Below are 20,826 nucleotides of genomic sequence, written 5' to 3'. Positions count from 1 at the left end.
TACACAGAAATCTCCGAGATTTCTGAACCGATTTGGGTATTTTTTTTAATTGATAAAGAAACTTTGCAACATTGTCCTATATAAAATGTCATTTTATATAGGACACACAGGATTTCAACTCCTCAATCCTGATGCTGCAGGGGACATGACCACCAAAACTTATGGGATTTTGAAACTGTCGGTTATAAATTGATATTGGAGGTAGGTACCTATATCTACCAAGTAAAGACTTTATCATTGAACTCGAAGACCCACTTCTCGACCCTGATGCTGTACCTAAGGAATTGCATTGCTAAATCGTGGTGATCCCACGGAATTTTAAATGAATCATCGCCCACGCCCGTTCGGTACCCTCATTCCGCACATTGTTTTGATTAGTCAGTCCACCAATCACAACAAAGCATTCTCCCCTGTCCCCCGCCATTTTACGATTTTGTTTTCATGTAAAACCTTGTATATGCGTACTCTAGGAGTTGAATTCTCTGTGCTGGCGGATTACCTATTAGGAACACATGATTACACATTCGTTTGTCTGTGAAAATAACTTTTGTTGCCTACACTTATCTATTAGTAGCGACTAAAAACTATATATACTATCTACTTGTACAAAACAAAACAAAAGTCAAAATAAATTCCACTTTGATCTCAAAAATGAAAATTTTATTTTTATAAGTAGGAAGTAGGTACAATTCAATTTCCCTCTAAAAGCCCACTACACACATAAACACAATATGTATCATTTTCTGTTTCAACAGTCACATTAGATGTATCATTCGACGCAGAACTATTGAAGCTCTCCATTTCATTTCTGGAATTAATAAACATACAATCAACATAATTATATTGTGAGTATTATCTATATAGAATGTATGCAAAAAACATAGCATAACAACTTACAAGTATGGTATGGTAGACCTTTCAATATTTAGTACAGAATTGAATGTTGCAGCATCATGTTGGATTTCAGTGGTACGTATATTGGGCACATTCATTTTATTTTCCTTGTTTTCTTCTAAAAGGAATGTCTTGAGTCACTAAAATACAACATAATTCAGCATTGACAAATCTGACAACAAATAGTAAATCTCTATATTATATAAAAATGAATCGCTGAATGTGTTGCTGATCGCAAATCTCGAGAACAGCTGCACCGATTTCGCTAATTATTTTTGATAATATTCCTTGAAGTACGGGGATGGTTCTTATGGAGAGAATTTTTTTTAAAAAGTCCTGAAAAAGAATCGACTGTAGGCGGTGCGAAGTTCGTCGGGGCAGCTAGTAACATAATAATTATATTATCCTAATCCTAATCTAAATATATAAAAGAAAAAGGTGACTGACTGACTGACTGACTGACTGACTGACTGACTGACTGACTGACTGACTGATCTATCAACGCACAGCTCAAAATACTGGACGGATCGTGCTGAAATTTGGCATGCAGATAGCTATTATGACGCAGGCATCCACTAAGAAGGGATTTTTGAAAATTCAACTCTGGAGGGGGTGAAATAGGGGTTCGAAATTTTGTGTAGCCCACGCGGACGAAGTCGCGAGCATAAGCTAGTCTATAATATAAAAATGAATCACTAAATGTCATCGCAAATCTCGAGAACAGCTGAACCGATTTCGCTAATTCTTTTTTTAAATTAGGTATTCCTTGAAGTACGAGGATGGTTCTTACCGAGAGAAAAATTTAAAAAATTTGAATCGACTGTTAGGCCGTAGGCGGAACGAAGTTCGCCAGGGCAGCTAGTGGAATTATAAATGTGAAAGTGTAGATGTTTGGATGTTTGTTACTCAATCACGCAAAAAAGGCTGATTGGATTTGAATGAAATTTAGAATTCTTAACTGGATTAACACATAGGCTACTTTTTATCCCGGAAAATCAAAGAGTTCCCGCGGGATTTTGAAAAATGTGAAATCCACGCGGACGAAGTCGCGGGCATTAGCTAGTATCTAAATAATATCAACTTACAAACACAGTGTCAAATTTTCAGAAGCTGGCTCTAAATGGTACGGTGTGATAGCATCATAATCTAATTCAATTCGATTTTTTGCTTTGTCGTTTCCTTGTCAAAGAAAATCCTGTGATCCACTAAAATAGAAGTATAATATATAAGTATTTATTAAAAATAAATAAATGTCATCATCAAATTCACCATCCTGGAGAACCTTGAAAACGACACTCGCGTCTATTTTTTATAAAAAGTGCTGGCCCGCCATCTTAGATTAAAAAATTAATGTCATTATCAAAACCAGCATCCTGGAAAACCTGAAAACGACACCCATTTCTATTTTTTGTGAAAAGTGCATGTCTGCTATTTTGGATTTGAAAATAAATGTCATTATCAAATTCAGCATCCCGGAAAAGTACATATTCAGTCAAATAAAATTCCCGTCGAGTCACATTGTTACTCACGTCGGGTGTGACTCACGGGAATAACCCCGAAAAAGTAATGGCATTATCATCACAAGATAATATTATGGTTTGGAAAGATTCTGATGAATTTTAATAGATCTCCTCTTTGCAAGGGATTTGCTTTTGCGAGTCTAAACCGTTTCTTTTTCCTCTTCCGCCAATCCATTTTTGTTTCTGTTACATGAAAACTCAAGTATATAATTAAATTGTCTAAGCACACAATAATATGACCTACATACTTATATTTGTAACTAGATGATACACGCGACTTCGTCCGCGAGGATATAGTGGTTTTTTAATCCCACGAGAACTCTTTCAAAAGCGATCACTATTTCAAATTTCAGCCAAATCCGTCTTGTACTTTTTGCGTGAAAGGGTAACAAACCTATACACACACACACGCAGATACAAAATTTCGCCTTTATAATATAAGTGTGATTTGACAACCCTGACTTTCGGAATTCGGATAAGTCCAAATTATATTTTATTACTAGTTGATGCCCGCAACTTCGTCCGCGTGGAATTAGGTTTTTAAAAATCCCGTGGGAACTCTTTGATTTTCCGGGATAAAAAGTAGCCTATGTGTTAATTTAGGGTATACCCTAAATTTAATTATATACCAATACGTGCAATTTATAATTTAAAACCGCGCGATTCCCTACGAGAGATATTTAAGGAAATAGGTATTCTTACAGTAGCTTCCCAATATATTTACAATAATATAATTTTTGTACGACAAAACATTCACAGTTACAAAAAAATCAGTGATCTCCATGATAGGCAAACTAGAAACAAAAATAAGCTAGCTACTCCTGCGCTCCGCCTCTGGAAGGTGCGAAAGTCATTTGTGGGAATGAGTGTAATATTTTATAATAAAATTCCACAAGCAATTTTAGACTTGCCTTTACACAAGTTTAAAAAATGTGTTAAAAGTATGCTCCTAAAAAAAGCATATTATACAGTCGCAGACTATGTAAACGATAAAAAAGCTTGGATTTGACTCGCTCCAGCAATGCACGGGGGTGCAATGGCTTGTATAGTACGGTATAATAACATTGTAAATTGAAAAATTAAAAAGAGCAACCGCCGAGTTTCTTGCTGGTTCTTCTCGGTAGGAACGGCATTCCGAACCAGTGGTAAATTAAACCTGACTATTCATAAGCACTTTTAAAAAGTTTACATGAATAAAAAAACATTCTATTCTATTCTATTCTAATTAACACTTTTATCTATCTCCATTCCCAATTTCATCCAAAACCGTTCAGCCGTTTTTGTGTGATTGAGTAACAAACATCCAAACATCCACACACACACACATCACTACACCTATTATAAATGTGAAAGTGTGTTTGTTTGTTGGTTCGTTGGTTTGTCCTTCAATCACGTCGCAACAGAGCAACGGATCGAAGTGATTTTTTGCATGGGTATGGTTGACCTGGAGAGTGACATAGGCTACTTTTTATCCCGGAAAATCAAAGAGTTTCCACGGGATTTTTAAAAATCTAATTCCACGCGTACGAAGTCGCGGGCATCACCTCATCATCATCATGATCAACCCATCGCCGGCTCAGTACAGAGCACGGGTCTCCTCTCAGAGTGAGAAGGGTTTTGGCCATAGTCTACCACGCTGGCCATGTGCGGATTGGTAGAATTCACACACCTTTGAGAACATTATGGAGAACTCGGCATGCAGGTTTCCTCACGATGTTTTCCTTTACCGTTAAAGCAAGTGATATTTAATTAATTAAAACGCGTATAACTCCGAAAAGTTAGAGGTGCGTGCCCGGGATCGAACCCCCCGACCTCCGTTTAGAAGGCGGACGTCCTAACCACTAGGCTATCATAGCTTCACCTAGTTTATAATATTAGTAGGATATATGTAAACTACTACCACCAGCTGTCGATACGATGCATTCTAAAATAAATCGACCGACCGACCGACAGACCGACCGGCCAAGTACGAGTCAGACTCGCGCCCCGAGGTTTCCGTACTACAATAGTAAAATGTTTATCTCTAAATCTCTGTTTAGAGATAAGCATTTACAATGTAACTTAATTTATTACTACTATGTAACTAGAATTTCGGTACATATAAAAATGAATCGCTAAATGTGTTGCTGATCGCAAATCTCGAGAACAGCTGAACCGATTTCGCTAATTCTTTTTTTATAATATTCCTTGAAGTACGAATATGGTTCTTACGGAGAGAAAATTTTTAAAAAATTCCTGAAAAAGAATCGACTGTTAGGCGGTACGAAGCTCGCCGGGGCAGCTAGTGAAAAATAAAAATAAATAAATAGGTAAATAGTATTTTTTGACATTTTGCATGATAAATCAAAAACTATTTAGTATGCACTAGATGATGCCCGCAACTTCGTCCGCGTGGATTTAGGTTTTTTAAAAATCCCGTGGGAACTTTGATTTTCCGGGATCAAAAGTCAAAGTCAAATGATTTGTTCAAAATAGGTAATAAATTACTCTTTTCGATTGTCAGTTGTTGGATTTGTAAAATATAGTGTTGATAGACCTTTTTTTTTGGGTTGTGCCACACATGACATACTTTATTCCGGCGCTTCTTCTACTTGAGGTTTTTTGACTTTATTACTCAAGTATAAGAGGCGCTGGGATAACCTAACCAGTTGGTAACTGGTAATGTGTGGTACAGCTTTAAAAAATAAACGTTTTTTCTTTTCTTTCTTTTTCTTTTCTAATAATATGCCATATGACATAATGCTGTGAAAGTAACTAAAATATACTAGTCTCGCCGTTTCTATGTCTGTCAACAGGTGAGATTGCAGTCAAGGGCTAACTTGTATCTGAATAAATAAATAAAAAAGTACTATTTGTACGAAGCGTTGCGTACTTTGTTTGTAAGACGGACAGACAGACAGACAACAAACTGATCCTATAAGGGTTCCTTTTTCCTTTTGAGGTACGGAATCCTAATGATCTCTCTTTTTGCACTGCATTAACCTGAATCCAAGAATTTCCGATCCGAAATAGTCGTAAGCAAGACTGTATCGTCACCTACCACCAGGTGAGATTGCAGTCAAGGGCTAACTTGTATCTGAATCAATATTATTATTATTATTTTATTACTTATAATAAAACTGTAACAGGTGAAATTCTGTACATTGAAGATATTTTGAAATTTTTTTTTCGAGGGCACTCTATAATCGATACTGAACCCAAAACTGGAATTTTTTTCATTTTTGTCTGTCTGTCTGTCTGTCTGTATCACGGCCGCGCATCACGCTGAAACTACTGAATGGATTCCAATGAAACTTGGTACGATTTGACGTCATACTATGAGGAAGAATATAGGATACTTTTTATCCCGAAATTCAGCATGGTTCCCTTAGGAGAGGGGTTGAAAGTTAAAATGTATACTGAGCTGTAATTCATTAACGCGTAGTCCGATTTCATTCATTATTTTTTGTTAGAAACCATACATGTTAAAACTTCAAGTTCCAACTTCTCAACCATCATCATAATAATGACGGGTAGCTTTTGTACTTTTGGATTTCAATCAGCTGTTTTAGGAATAGTTGATGTTGAATTGATATTAAAGGTACGCTTAGAATAAACTATCTCTGGTTTAGGTACCAAGCAACGACTTCATAATTCAACTCGATATCCCAACTCTTCAACCCTGATGATGCAGGGTATTGCACTCCTAAGCCACTGTTGATTGTGAGATAATATTGTAGATGCCAAACATATATACCATTATTGAACTTTAAGTTCCAACTCTTCAATACTGATGCTGCAGGGTACTGCACTCCTATTCTATGGGTTTTAGGAACTGTTGTTGGTGAATTAATATTGTACCATTTACTATTGTACCAAACCACGACTACATGGTTGAACTCCGTTCACAAAAATCCACGCACTCCATCGAAATCCTATTCTATTCCAAACTTATTCGCCAGCGTGACAGGAGTGGAGAAGGCGGATAGGGACGTGTGAGGGGTGCAACGGATCAACGTGATTTTTTCCATCATCATCAGCCTGCGGTCGTCCACTGTTGGACATAGGCTTTCCCTAAAGAGCGCCACCACACCCGGTCCTCAGCCTTCCTCACCTAGCCACTTCCCGCCAGCCTCTGTATATCGTCGGTCCATCGTGCTGGAAGGCGTCCCACACTACGCTTACTTATACCTACGCGGTCTCCACTCAAGAACTTTCCGGCTCCAACGGCCATCACCTCTACGACAGGCATGACCTGCCTTCTTTTATCCCAGAAAATAAAAGAGTTCCCACGGGCTTTTGAAAACCTACATCCACGCGGACGAAGTCGCGGGCGTCAGCTAGTAAATAAATAAAAAATACTATTTGTACGAAGCGTTGCGTACTTTATTTGTAAGACGGACAGACAGACAGACAGACAGATAGACGGACAGACAGACAGACGGACAGACGAACAGACGGACAGACGGACGGGCAGACGGACCGATGGACGGACCGACAGACGCATGGACGGACGGACGGACTGACGGACAGACAGACAGAGGGTTCCGTTTTTTCCTTCTGAGGTACGGAACCCTAAAAATATAAAGAAATACCACCAGGTAGGTACCTACCTACCTATATTATTATACATATACAGGTACCTTTTTAGGGTTCCGTACTTTATAAGGAAAAAAGGGACCCTTAGGATCACTTCGTTGTCTGTCTGTCTTTCCGTCTCTCCGTCTGTGTCGTATCTGTCACACAAACCTATAGGATACTTCCCGTTGACCCAGAATCATGAAATTTAGTAGGTACGTAGGTCTTAGAGCACAAGTAAAGGAATAAATCCGAAAACCATAGATTTGTGATTACAACTTACAAAAAAAAATTAAAGTGTGTTAATGAAAAAATAATTAGTATTTTCAATTTTCAATGTATAATAAGTATACCAAGTGGGGTATTATATGAAAGGGCTTTACTTGTGTATTCTAAAACACATTTTTATTTATTCTTATGCATAGTAGTTTTTGATTTATGGAGCAAAATGTCAAAAAAATACCTGAGTACGGAACCCTTGGTGCGCGAGCAACTCGCACTTGCCGGTTTTTTAAAATTAGATAAAATAAATAACTAAACAAAGTTACTTACCTATTGTACTAGGACCACACGAGTAGATATCCCTACTAGGACCTCAACAACAAAGTCAGGTCAATAAACCAATGAATAAAATTGGTGTCCAAATTTCAAATTCCAGAGGTCAATGTACAAAATGCAATAAGTATTTGAAGGACTTATTGACTCTGCTCTGCTCAATCTTCTACACATTTGCATAGCCACTGAATTAATAAACGAATAAAAATTAATTTTATAAAATCATTACGACTTTTGTTTTTGAAAACATAACAACAGTTGTCGTCATAGAAACCACAATATTACACGCGCAGCCGCGCGCCGCTGGGCTGGCCCTTCCCTCCGCCACCCGCGCGGTGTCTAATGTTTTGGGGTGAGAAGCATGATGATTTTAGCCGAAATCTAGCGCTTGAAAAGGGTTGAACAGTAGTTTGGGAAAAGTATTTTTGAGAAAAAACTACTGAATTTAGGTTTGCAAAGTAAAGTTATTTCAACTAATGAATAAATAAACTACGTGTAATGATAAATTGTTTTAGAATTTTCATATCCCTAATCTTATTTATTTACGCCCAAAGTTGTCATAGATTTAGTGTTAAAATAGGAATCTTTTGAGGCTCGTAACTTTTAAATCAATATTTTTTTCAATGTTTTAGATATCATTGAACCTAGATAATGACGAGATAAATCGATATAATTCTTAGTTTTGTGCGTACAATATCGAATATTGTTGTATTTTCCCTCCTACGTTTGTATGAAGAAAGCACCGAACTGAGCTGCCTTAACGCTCGGTTGTTGTACTTTGGGATACTTGTTTCTAATGTTTTTAACGGCATTTCATGTTAGGTAAATGAATCAGGGGAAATGCCTATCGTAAAATTGACAATTGAAGTTTTTGGTTATTAGCATAGTCGTCGTCCTTTTAACGTCCCAGTCACGGAACAGAAAGAACAGTGGAAGTGCAATTCACCAAAATTACTATAGGAACCGCTGTCGCCAAACTCATACAAATATACCGATAGTCATATATTGCACTACAAAGAAACAAATCATTTGATTTGTCGTTTAAGTTTAGTCAAAACTAGCCTACGTCACAGATTTGGAAACAAACCCTGACGGTCTAGAAATAAGATTTATTTTGCTTTAGCGGAAGAACGTATTTACGAGCTATAGTCACACTCACGTCACACTAGATTCAATTGTCCAATTAATTCCGCTACTTGACCATAGATGGCGGTATTCTAAGTGGTAGCAATTATAAACTTAATTACGTTAAGCATATGGTTGACATTTGCGTGATCGGTCGATTTTTTTTCCTCCTCAGCTAAGGCCGCACCACGTAGCTCAATGAATTACCTATCGATATCGATAGATACTCGTTATTTTGTTCATTCGCAAAAATAAAATTAAAAAGGTAATTATAAAATTGAATAAAAGTGCTGGTATGTATGCATGCCTTTACAAGTATGCACAATAAATACTGCAACGTTTGAAAATAGTTAAATTTTATTTATTGCCCTTGAAATAAAACATATTTGTTAAGAAACTGGCGTTTCGAAAGTCTTATTTTTAATTTTAATAAACGGTGTATGCGAACATTTATGTATATATTTTTCGACTATTGCCTTCATCAAATCGGTAACGTGATTAGACGCAGGAATCTCCGAATCACTTTGTCTTTTTGAAGAACCTGGAGTGACCACATTTATCATTTTGTGGCTGAAACCAAAATTAAATTTTGAGAATAAATCCGTACTAATATTATAAATGCGAAAGTGTGTCTGTCTGTCTGTCTGTCTGTCTGCTAGCTTTTCACGGCTCAACCGTTCAACCGTTTTTGATGAAATTTGGTACAGCGATAGCTTGCATCCCGGGAAAGGACATAGGCTACTTTTTATCCCGGAAAGTTGAAAAGTTCCCACAGGATTTTTAAAAACCTAAATCCACGCGGACGAAGTCGCGGGCATCATCTAGTACCTATATAAAAATGAATAGGAGAAAAATTAATTAGTGTGTTTATGAATTAAATTTGATATTTAGTCAGTCAATCTTCATACAAAAATATAACTAAGAGGTGGTGTTGTTTTGTATTATAATATCAAGTATTTTCAATACTTACTGAAAGTAATAAAATAAAACAAGGTTACTTACTTGCTTAAAAAACTTAACGATTTTCATTGATGGAAGCGCAGTAGGTTACGTATATCTATATCCTTTATTTGATATTATAAAATCGACTTCTAAAAAAATGTTCAGAGCATTATATCATGCTTGATTTGGTTGGCATCCAATTAACTCTACCCGTTGCATCTATCCATTTCTCTTTGATGCTTGCATCTTTGGGAAACCTAAAAATATTTTAAATGAAGGTTAGAGGAACTACTGATGTCTATTTAGTGATCAATGCAACGTCTCACTCATTAATAAATTATAATTATTGCGTTACTATTTATTTATATCCTTGTATCGATATCAATCGATAAATTCAATATTCGACTTGGCCACATCACTACTTGAGTAGCGAACACGGAGCGAAGTACTTTCGGAATAGAATCAATCAAAAATAAACTTTATCTTAATTGGTTAAGGTTGATTTTGACTAACCGTTCTATTAAATATTAGTAAATTGAAATAAATTAAGATTTTATAGAAAACAATGAAAATCGTACTTACCGATGATACGAAACACCTCCATTTTTAAGATTTTTTCTCCTACTATCATTTTTACACTCCAAAACGGAACAGTTACATTGCTAGGGCAATATGAATTTGTCGCGAGACTACCAACTCCACGCGATGTTAGAACGCGACTGGGATCAGTTTTACGTAACTACGCTTAATTGTGGCACGCGTGCCACGCCTACTTAGCACTTCCACTGTTTTTTCTGTTCCGTGGTCCCAGTCTTTTGCAATTAGTGAACACACTGAGCCGCTTTTGTCCAGTGCCTCCAAATGACTTTTTCTTCATTATAGGCAAGCGCTTGACCACAATCACACCTGATGGAAAGGTTCGGTTCGAGGTTACCATTCTATCGGTCGATAATGAAGATGGTGATGATTCGTAATTGCCATCGAGAAAGCGATTAAAAAAAATCTTTTTTATTCGAATAAACTTTTACAAGTACTTACGAATAGTCGGATGCATCTACCACTGGTTCGGAATGCCTTTCCTACCGAGAAGAACCAGCAAGAAACTCGGCGGTTGCTCTTTTCAAATATTTGATATAGGTACAAGATTATGCCATGTATAAAATAGTATTTGCAGTCTTGTGCGTTGCTGGAACGAGCTGTGGTCAAATCCACGCTCTTTTATCATTTAGATAGTCTGCAATTGTGTAATATGCTTTTTTTGATAGGAAAGGAAGCTATTACACTAGTTATCATTATCACTTATTATGTACTTTGTATATTCCACTCACGTTTCTCACTTTATATAAACGCGCTGAGGGAACTAACGTATGAAACAATACAGCCACAGCCTAGCAAGATATTTCATAGAGTTGGTCGCGGGAGGACAGGGACGAAATTAACGCTTTTTTTATCATTTACAATTAATAATAATCTTCGATTCTAAAGATGTTGTTTTTTTGAGCATATTTTTAATACATTTTCATAAACCTGTGTAAAGGCAAGTCTAAAATTGACTGTTGGATTTTATGATAAAAGATTGCACTCATTTTCACAAAGTACGACTTTCGGACTTAGGGCGTCGGCCTACTGAATGTCTTTAGGCTGTGATGCTGATGCTCCATACAGAGGGTTATGTTACATCGGCAATTAGGTAATTAGTTACGCACACGCTCGTCACCAGGAAGCGTGACGTAACACAGGAACTATCAAAACCTGTGCAGGAAAAATGCAGTAAATACTAAATTGCATTCTTACCTAGCTCTAAGGTATGCGTAGATTTGCTCGAAACTTTATAGGAATGCTATTGATTAGCTAGTTAGGTATACTTACCTAGTTACTCAACATTTAAAAAAAATTGAGATAGCGAGCAAACGAGCAGGCGGGTCACCTGATGTTAAGTGATTGAAGTGCCCATGAACATTTGCAGCACCAGAGGAACTGTCGTCAAAAAATCGATTATAACTAGTACTTAACTAACTAGCAACTTATTATATAGTTACTAGTAGATACCAGATTAAATATTTTTATTTTATTGATTTATTATCAATGGTTAACAAATAAACTATTAATAAACTTAAATCTAAAAAAAAAACAACATTAAATTTAAACTAAAATGAATTAAATTAAATCTAAAACCTCGTCGAGACCACCGCAGCGAGGCATTGTACCCAAGATGCAGGCAGCATTACCCCTTTGGATGGCCAAACTAATTCTTTGACCAAGGTAGCTGCCAGCTCTCGGGTCCCCGGTTGACTAGATTAAATATCCATGTGAAATGTAAATTCCCTTCATGGCAACTTAAACCAAAATGTCAGACCTCAAGATATTATTGATTATTGTCGATCGAAATTGAGTTTGTAACCTGTAATTTTAAAATTACTATTTGCGTACCTACCGACTTAACCACCGAGTAAATATACCAATAACATCTATAACCCGTCATTTACGGCTCTTAAATTGATTATATGATACAACAATAAAATTAAATTGTTTGTCTGTGGTAGGTCTCATTTAAGGTTACACTTCTTATGCGCCTCTCCAAACAAACGTATCACGCGTATTATTCTGACTAGCTTGCGACTTCGTCCGCGTGGACTACACAAATTTCAAACCCCTATTTCACCCCCTTAGGGATTGAATTTTCAAAATTCCTTTCTTAGCGGATGCCTACATCATAATAGCTATCCACATGCCAAATTTCAGCCCGATCCGTCCAGTAGTTTGAGTTGTGCGTTGATAGATCAGTCAGTCAGTCAGTCAGTCAACCACCTTTTCGTTTTACAAATTTAGATTATTTGTTATTTAGCTGCCAGTCGCGAGCCTATTGTTTAAATTCGTAGAGTGGAGTAAAATTTAGAGTCTCTAAATGTAAAATTCATGTTCCGTCCCGTTTTAGCAATATTAAAAAGAAAAACGACCAAGCAATACCTTGTCATCAAGTTAAAAAAATCGAATGAACAACCAAAAAAATCAACACAAAAAGTAATAAAAACCCGTACATGATGATCTAGCTATTTTTTTTGTGCGACGCCTGTAATTATTGTACATTGAGGAGGAATATTAATCAATATTGGTGATTTCATCTTAATAATAACATCAACTTGTCAGTTTATGTATTTGTACCGACAGCATTAAAAATATTTACCAGGCAAATGAAATTTAATTATATTCTTTGTGGTAATAATAACCATAATAATATAATAATATTATCATTAATATTCAATTTTAAAGCTCAAATTATTATCAATATTTCATTGCTAAAACGTAAATCTAAAGATATTAATTAATTAAATTATTACGAGAACGCCAAACCGAAATTGGTTAAACTTTAGTTGTAATTAGCGAAAATATTAACGGAATAAACAAAACTATAATATTCATTAGACTTTTCGAAATTCAGCGGTTTTCAATTCACACGGTCGCACAATTTAAAAGGTTGGTGACATTTTACGTTTGCCCTTTTATCAAGCCTGAAGCGGAGTGAGGAACAAATCTATAGGATTTTTGTATCTATATAGTTAGCCAAAGGAGCTCCGGTAGGCTGTTTAGGCATGGCTCTCTTAACGATACAATTAAAAGAGCTCTTGCCACCATAAATATTCCTGCGCTCATTGAGCCGGCAGGGATTAGTCGGGATGATGGCAAGAGACGTGATGGATTGACGCTGGTTGCCTGGGAACGGGGACGGGCGCTAATGTGGGACGCAGGAATAATATCAGGAAGACGGCATCAAGACCGGGAGCCGCAGCAGAAACAGCTGAAAACGGCAAGCGGCGCAAATATGCCTCTCTTATAGAGAGTTACATTTTTGTGCCGTTTGCCGTGGAGACCCTGGGGCCATGGAGTCTTAGTGCAAAAATTTTTTTACGAGACATTTCACCGCGATTAATAGCCTCATCTGGTGACAGAAGGGCTGGCTCATTTTTTGCGCAACGGATCAGCCTGGCTGTCCAGCGCGGAAATGCAGCCAGTATTCTTGGCACCATTCCACGCGGTCATGATTTATATAGTAATTAGATAAGGCTAGCTTTAAGTTTTATTGTAATATTTAAAAAAAAAAATATATATATATTATGTCATTAATAAAAAAAAAAAGAAAGTTAGACATGGAAAATGATAAACCTAACTACATCGTATTCCGGAAATTTAAAAAAAAACCATGGGACTTTTAAAAAGTCCATGTGAATTAAGTCTATATTACCTTTTAAAATTAGATTTCAACATGGGATTATTCAAAGGGCGAATCAAGAAATTCTTGAAAGGCCAGCAATGCATTTGTGGTTCTTTTGGTACTGCAAAAAAATGTTCATGTGCCGTGGTAATCACTTAACATCACGTGTACCACCCGTGTAACACCCGCGTACTAGTTTGCTCACTATTTTTATAAAAAAAAATTGTTGATCAATTTGTTTTCTGTCCGTACTTGACAAAATTAATTAATCATCGGAATCAATAAGCAAAGGATCGCCGGTTCGATGCCAGCCTTGACACGGGATCACCGATGAAATCATTGCGGCTCGCGTATTATTTTGTGGCTAATTGTATGTATATGGACGGTCCTTATAATTAAAAAAACCCGGCCAAGTGCGAGTCAGGCTCGCTCACCGAGGGTTCCGTAGTACAGTCGCATTTTTTCAACATTTTGCACGATAATTCAAAAACTATGACGCATAAAAATAAATAAGAACCTGTTTTAGGTGTTAGGTGTTTCATATGATACCCCACTTGATATAGTTATCTTACTTCGAAAACTGAAAATACTAATTATTAGTTCATGGCCACAATTTTTTTTTTTTTGTGTGATGTAACCACAAATTCACGGTTTTCAGATTTTTCTCCGAATGCCTGCTATAAGACTTACCTACCTGCCAAATTTCATGATTCTAGGTCAACGGGAAGTACCTACCCTGTAGGTTTCTTGACAGACCGACAGACAGACAGACAACAAAGTGATCCTATAAGGGTTCCGTTTTTCCTTTTGAGATACGGAACCCTAAAAATTATAATTAATATTATGTAACGTGTAACTGATACTATCAACTTAGCCAAGAATACTGGCTGCATTCCGGCGTTGGACAGCCAGGCTGATTCTTTGTGCAAAAAATGAGCCAGCCCTTCGGTCACCAGATGAGGCTATTAATCGTGGTGAAAAATTTTTAGAACTAAGACTCCATGTCCCCAGGGTCTCCACGGCAAACGAAATGAAAACTCTTGATAAGAGAGGCATACTGCGCCGCTTGCGTTTTCAGCTGTTTCTGCTGCGGCTCCCAGTCTTGATGCTGTCTTCCTGATATGACACGGGGCCAATGTGTCAACGCACGTTGCGTCCCACATTAGCACCCGTCCCCATTCCCAGGGAACCAGCGTCAATCCATCAGGTCTCTTGCCATCATCCCGACTAATCCCTGCCGGCTCAATGAGCGAAGGAATGTATATCGTGCAAAGAGCTCTTTTGATCGTATCGTTAAGAGAGCTACGGCTAAATTTATCTTACCAAACTTTACTTTCTCATCCACACCTTGCGAGCTATTTTATTTTATTTTATTTTTTCTTTATTATACAAAAAAAAAAAGAACTATCGTACAATTTTCCTATTCTTACAATTTACAACATCTATTTCAATGTATTATTTCTTATTTCTTCTTTTATGTCCTATATCACTTTAAATTTAAAAACTTTAAACACTTTATTTCATTTGATTTATCCATTTACTCGCCAACTTTATATATTCTATATGCCACTGACGTTTAGGTAATATTTAAAAGGCGGTCACTGAAAATCAGCGTTGGGGCATCTGGTACCTCAGATATTTGCTCTAGAGGTTTGTGTCTGAGGGGCCCGACGTCTCAACACAAGCTGAGTGGCCTACCTGTTCGAGGTGTTGCACTGCTGTACAGGACGATATTGCCTACACCATGTACCACCTATATACCTCGAATAAACATTATTCTATTCTATTCTAAATAGTAACTACTTGTAAAAATTAAATTAAATCACTTTTTTGCATGGGTATACTTTAAGACATGGAGAGTGACATAGGCTACTTTTTATCCCGGAAAATCAAAGAGTTCTCACGGGATTTTAAAAAACCTAAATCCACGCGTACGAAGTCGCGGGCATCAGCTAGTCACTACCCCTATTATAAATGCGAAAATGTGTTTGTTTGTTGGTTTATTGGTTTGTTGGTTTGTCCTTCAATCACGTCGCAACGAAGCAACTGATCGACGTGATTTTTTGCATGGGTTTTTTTTATCCCGGAAAAATAGAGAGTTTCCACGGGATTCAGCTAGTAAAGAATATAGGCACCTACTTAAAGAAAAATATTATGTACCCACTTATTAAGTTATTGTGTCCCTTATCATTAATGTCGGTTCTCAAAACAAAAAATCGATGATTGAGCGTCCCCGAAATGAAATCAATAAATACCGACAATTGCCCGTAGGTACCTACTTGTACAATGTACAGAAGTCATCGATATAAATGACAAGATATGGCCAAGCGAACAAAATTTTTCACGTTGTTTTGGAACCAAATAAATCAGCGCCACCTCTTAGATACTAATGAACGACCCGTTTGAAGTCCAGACGTCACTGAGGTTGTATTGGTGCTAATTAAACATTTTAGGACCAATGAGTCGGTGTCATTTTGCTTGTTCAATGGGCCTGTCCTTATGAAGTAATATATAAGTCTATGCACCGAAGTCGCGAACGTCGCAATCAGCGGACATTAAAACGTCAAAATCCATAACGATTCCGACTCGATACTTATTATGAGTTCTTACGATAATTTTAGGGGTCCTTAGTAAAACAAGAAACCTTTATAGTTTCGTCCAGTCCGTCTGTGTGTCACAGATTTTTGTAAATAGACTATTAAGAGCTGTAAGGCCGACTAAGTACAGTTATAGGAACCTCAGAAGCATATTTAAACTTATACAACTAAAATAAACTCAGAGTAAGTACCCCCTGCAAAAGCGAGAGTCGAAAAAATAACGTCGTAAAAAATAAGTCGTTTTTTAAAAATCCCGTGGGAGCTCTTTGATTTTCCGGGATAAAAAGTAGCCTATGTCACTCTCCAGGTCTTTATCTATACACATGCAAAAGTCACGTCAATCCGTTGCACCGTTGCGACGTGATTGAATGACAAACCAACAAGCAAATACACTTTGCATTTATAATAAGGGTACTGATTAAAATTTGGGATATAATAAATCGCGCGAAAAGCTTTTTTAATAATTTTTTTCGCACGCTTTAGTTTTTAATTTAGTCACTTGAAATTTTCATTACAAGATTAGATTAATTATTTCTCCCTTTTCAGCTCATTTTACGTATTTAGTGTACCTACTCCATAGATTATCGCCAGATATGTCAACTTTTCACAAACATAGATTAGAATAGAATAGAAATCCATTTATTAGTTGATCCAACACACGATAAACACAAATATTTACAAAAACATTCCTTAAAATCTAATTCAACAAATAGGTACCTAGTGTCTACAATGTTTCGTGCCAACGAAAAGGCCCGACATATTTGAATCTATCCCATTAGTAGTCACACAACTTATTTGCTTTTCGATACGAGTATCTCATTTAAAATCATGAGGTTTCTTTTACACTTTTAGCATAAAACTACCGTTTAGGAAATAAATGACCGCCAAAGTTTTTAGCAACTATAGTATGGCTACGGAATACTTCCTTAGGCGTGTTCTGACACGAACTTGACCAGTTTTTGTTATTTATTGGAGCCTCGAAATGGGTTATAATGATGATTTACGCGCCATAAAGAGACCATGTTTACTCATACGCCAATTACCTGCGATTGCTATCTTCCATGTTTTGAGCGATAATAACAACTCTTGACAATCAGGGAAATAAAAATTGATATTTGTATGTTCCATTTTATTTAGTGTTACTTAAGCCTAATTTAAACGCATTCAGTTGTTTAGTAGTTAACTAAATTTGAACTTAATTTTAAGAAAGCGATTTCACGCATCCACATTAGTAATTTAGTAAAGCTCCGAGATGAACAGCGAAGTGCGTGAAATAATTAACTCTGTAATTATTTATGTGCTCAGCGAAGTCACAGAAGAAAAACAATGAAATTTTACCTTTTATTCTATCTATTTTAACTATATTTATCTACTTTAAACTATTCAAACGTGCTGTAGTCACCAGCGGGGGTTGCGCGGGGTTAGGAACACGAAATAGTAAAAATTCTATTCTACTTGTTCACTTGTACATTAAATTTTAACAGAAAAAATACATATTTCACGATTTTTGAAAATTTTACTCCCAAGGGGATGAAAGTTTGTGTGAAAGTCCGTCATATTTCAAGTTCCATAAAAATTGATAATTCTGTTTTCGGTTACAAAATAAAAAACATTCCGTAGGTACCTATTTCAGGATTTTTGAAAACACTACCCCCTAATTTCAAAATTCCACCCGAGCGAAACCGGGGCGGGTGAGCTAGTATTAAACAAAATTATAATATCATCCATCAGTATTAATTATTACAAGTAAGAATAATTCAACATCCTCAGGGCATTGCGGGTACTTCATTTGCAGTCCTCTTCAATTCGCGAGCTTTTCAATAAACAACAAATAATTTCATAACGAACTTGTGCTGGAGGCGAACTTTCGTCGAGATAAAATCTTCACGCGGTCATTTCTAACACAAAAACTTTTCACTTTCATCGAAGGACGCCATTTTTGGAAGTGAAAGTGAAATTATTGGTGTAGTCTGAAAAATGTATGACCAGCGACATAAATGTTTCACTAGATGAAGCGCTTCATAGTAACTACAAGATGTTCCAAAGAGTGAACTAGAGTGAGGGAACTCTCGGTTTAATCGTGAATCGACGATTCAAATATTAGGCTATGGTAATGATAGAAAAATAAGGCTACTTTAGGGCTACTAGCATCAAATGTAGTTACTAACTTTTGACACCTGCCAGTGCGGTTTGCAAGAAGTTCCCTGTCGTGAACTGTGTCATCGGTGTTCGCACTTTTGTCAAACCTAATTCGCTTTAGGGATGATTTATGCTAGACCGTGCTGGGCCCGAGCTGTGCCACGTCTGACGCACGTCTGACGCGCGGACGGTTCACGGATTGCAATTTTGTATGAAGAAACGTAGCACCGACGAGGCTCAAATGACTCGGACATGGCGCGGTCTGATATGACCTCATAAAATTCCCAATCTGGTGCCTCGGATGCGGCACGGCTCGGGCCTGGCACGATCCAGCGTAAATCGTTCCTTGGACGTTTGTAAAAATTAAACTTGCGCGATAACTCTAAAATTATGTAATCATTCACATAGGTTTAGTACCTACCTCTAGTCTGTTCTAATTTATTTATGTTCATAGAAACGGGCTGCTCCCCTGGGGTCTAAAGTAGATTACAATTGACAGGAGTGCTGGCACCGATGTATATAATATTATCACGATACGACCTACACGAAAATAATAACAATATTTTTTTGTTAGACCGTACATTAAAACCCAGGCTTATTTCAAAATTATAAACATCGGTTGAGTGAGGAATAATCATGGAACAATTAATAGGAAATAATTGCTGTCGGATGAGTAAGGAATACAAATCAGTTGAGTTAAGAAAAAAATGCTTGGGATGAGACGTCATAGGATGAAAACGGCACAACCCGTTTGTTGGAACATGTTATACTATGAAGCGCCCCATCTACTGGAACATTTTTATCGTTGTGCACGACTAATTAGGAATTTGTAATGTGATAAAAATAGTATTTATCTTTGACATTTCTTTTACATATTTATGATAAGATACCTGTGTATTTTTTTGTGATAAGCTTCAGTAATGATTGGGTATTCCTAGATTTCCTAGAAATATTCTATTTTTGCTTTGATCGTATATAATATTGTGTGTAGATAATAATATGTTACAAGTCAAATTTAGTCATCATATAAATATGGATATAAGGAAAAGCTGACTGACTGACTAATCTATCAACGCACAGCCCAAACTACTGGACGGATTGGGCTGAAATATAACTATTATGACGTAGACATCCGCTAAGAAAGCATCTTTATATAAACTCAATCTCTAAAGGGGTAAATAGGGGTTAAAACTTTATGTAATCCACGCGGACGAAATCAAATGGTTAATTCAAAATAGTTAATAAATTACACTTTTTGATAGTGGGTTGTTGCATTTGTAAGATGATATAGTGGTGATAATTTTTTGAGGGCTCCAAACGCGCCCACGGTCTGAGAAGAGCCCACAACAAACTCAGCCGGGTATTCTTTTTACTATCACCACTTTAGTAATAGATAGTAGCGTCTAGAGTCCAGGGGGTATTGCATACAACATAAAATAAAAATAAAATAAAAATAAAAATCTTTTTTATTCGAATACACTTTTAAACTTTTTCGAATAGTCGGATGCATCTACCACTGGTTCGGAATGCCTTTCCTACCGAGAAGAACCAGCATAGTAAATGAAACCAATATATCTCTAAGACAAAACAACTTTGCCCCTAGGAGCCACGACAAAGCGGAGGTCAAGCAGCTTGACCCTACTGTTGTGTTGTTGGAACAAATTGCGAACTCACGACTTAACCAACTATCTTGTTTGCTAAGACGACCTATCAAAAGATTATGCTCACAAGGCAGTGGTCCGACCGCCGACGATGAATGAGAAACGAGTAGAACTAGAAACTTAAACGGGAAGCGAGTGTGTAGTTTCGATAGTTTTGTCGCCGGACTATAAGCGAGTGTGCAAGTGCGACGAGCGATTCCTCGCGCCATTCGCGCGCGGTCGCTCAGTCCTGTGCCTCAATAGCTCAAGGGGTAAAAACCCCGCCCGTTGCACTAGGTTCACTAATCAAGGTTAAGAAATCAATTGTTTGTCAAATGATATTTTATGAAATAACAATTTGTCTGGTAATTTGTTTTATCAAGTGAATTATTTGTAGAAACATAAGTTTTATAACGATCATAAAATGATTCATAATTTTGCCAGAATTTGTTTGGGGAATGAAACTTTGTCATTTGTTTTTTGTCAATTGATCGGTCACCGTTGCACTATTGTCGTACCTACCTACTCCTAGCACAAGCCTGACGTTTAGTTGGAGAGGAAAGGGGAATATTAGACATTTAACATGGCTAATTTTCGTTTTAAAAAAACAAAAACAAAACAAACCTGTGCTCGCGTTACACTACGTT

The 20,826-nt window shown here is 36.9% G+C and overlaps 1 protein-coding gene and 1 long non-coding RNA gene across 4 annotated transcripts in view; one reads left to right on the top strand and one right to left on the bottom strand.

Annotated features, from left to right (window-relative positions):
- pigs (pickled eggs) overlaps window positions 1-20,826 on the top strand; it is a 192,374-nt gene that overhangs the window by 118,216 nt on the left and 53,332 nt on the right. The gene's annotated exons all lie outside the window — the stretch shown is intronic.
- Window positions 428-8,276, bottom strand: LOC138402797 (uncharacterized). Of its 2 annotated transcripts, XR_011237135.1 has the most exons (4): window positions 7,524-8,276; window positions 1,980-2,099; window positions 898-1,034; window positions 428-808 (listed from the first exon to the last, which is right to left on the bottom strand). It is a non-coding gene; the product is annotated as an uncharacterized lncRNA (long non-coding RNA). The 2 variants fall into 2 exon arrangements; XR_011237134.1 differs by lacking the exon at window positions 7,524-8,276 and having other exon boundaries at window positions 1,980-2,640.

This window comes from Maniola hyperantus, chromosome 9, assembly GCF_902806685.2.
Source record: "Maniola hyperantus chromosome 9, iAphHyp1.2, whole genome shotgun sequence".
Taxonomy (NCBI): domain Eukaryota; kingdom Metazoa; phylum Arthropoda; class Insecta; order Lepidoptera; family Nymphalidae; genus Maniola; species Maniola hyperantus.
This window is presented reverse-complemented; position numbering and strand designations above follow the sequence as displayed.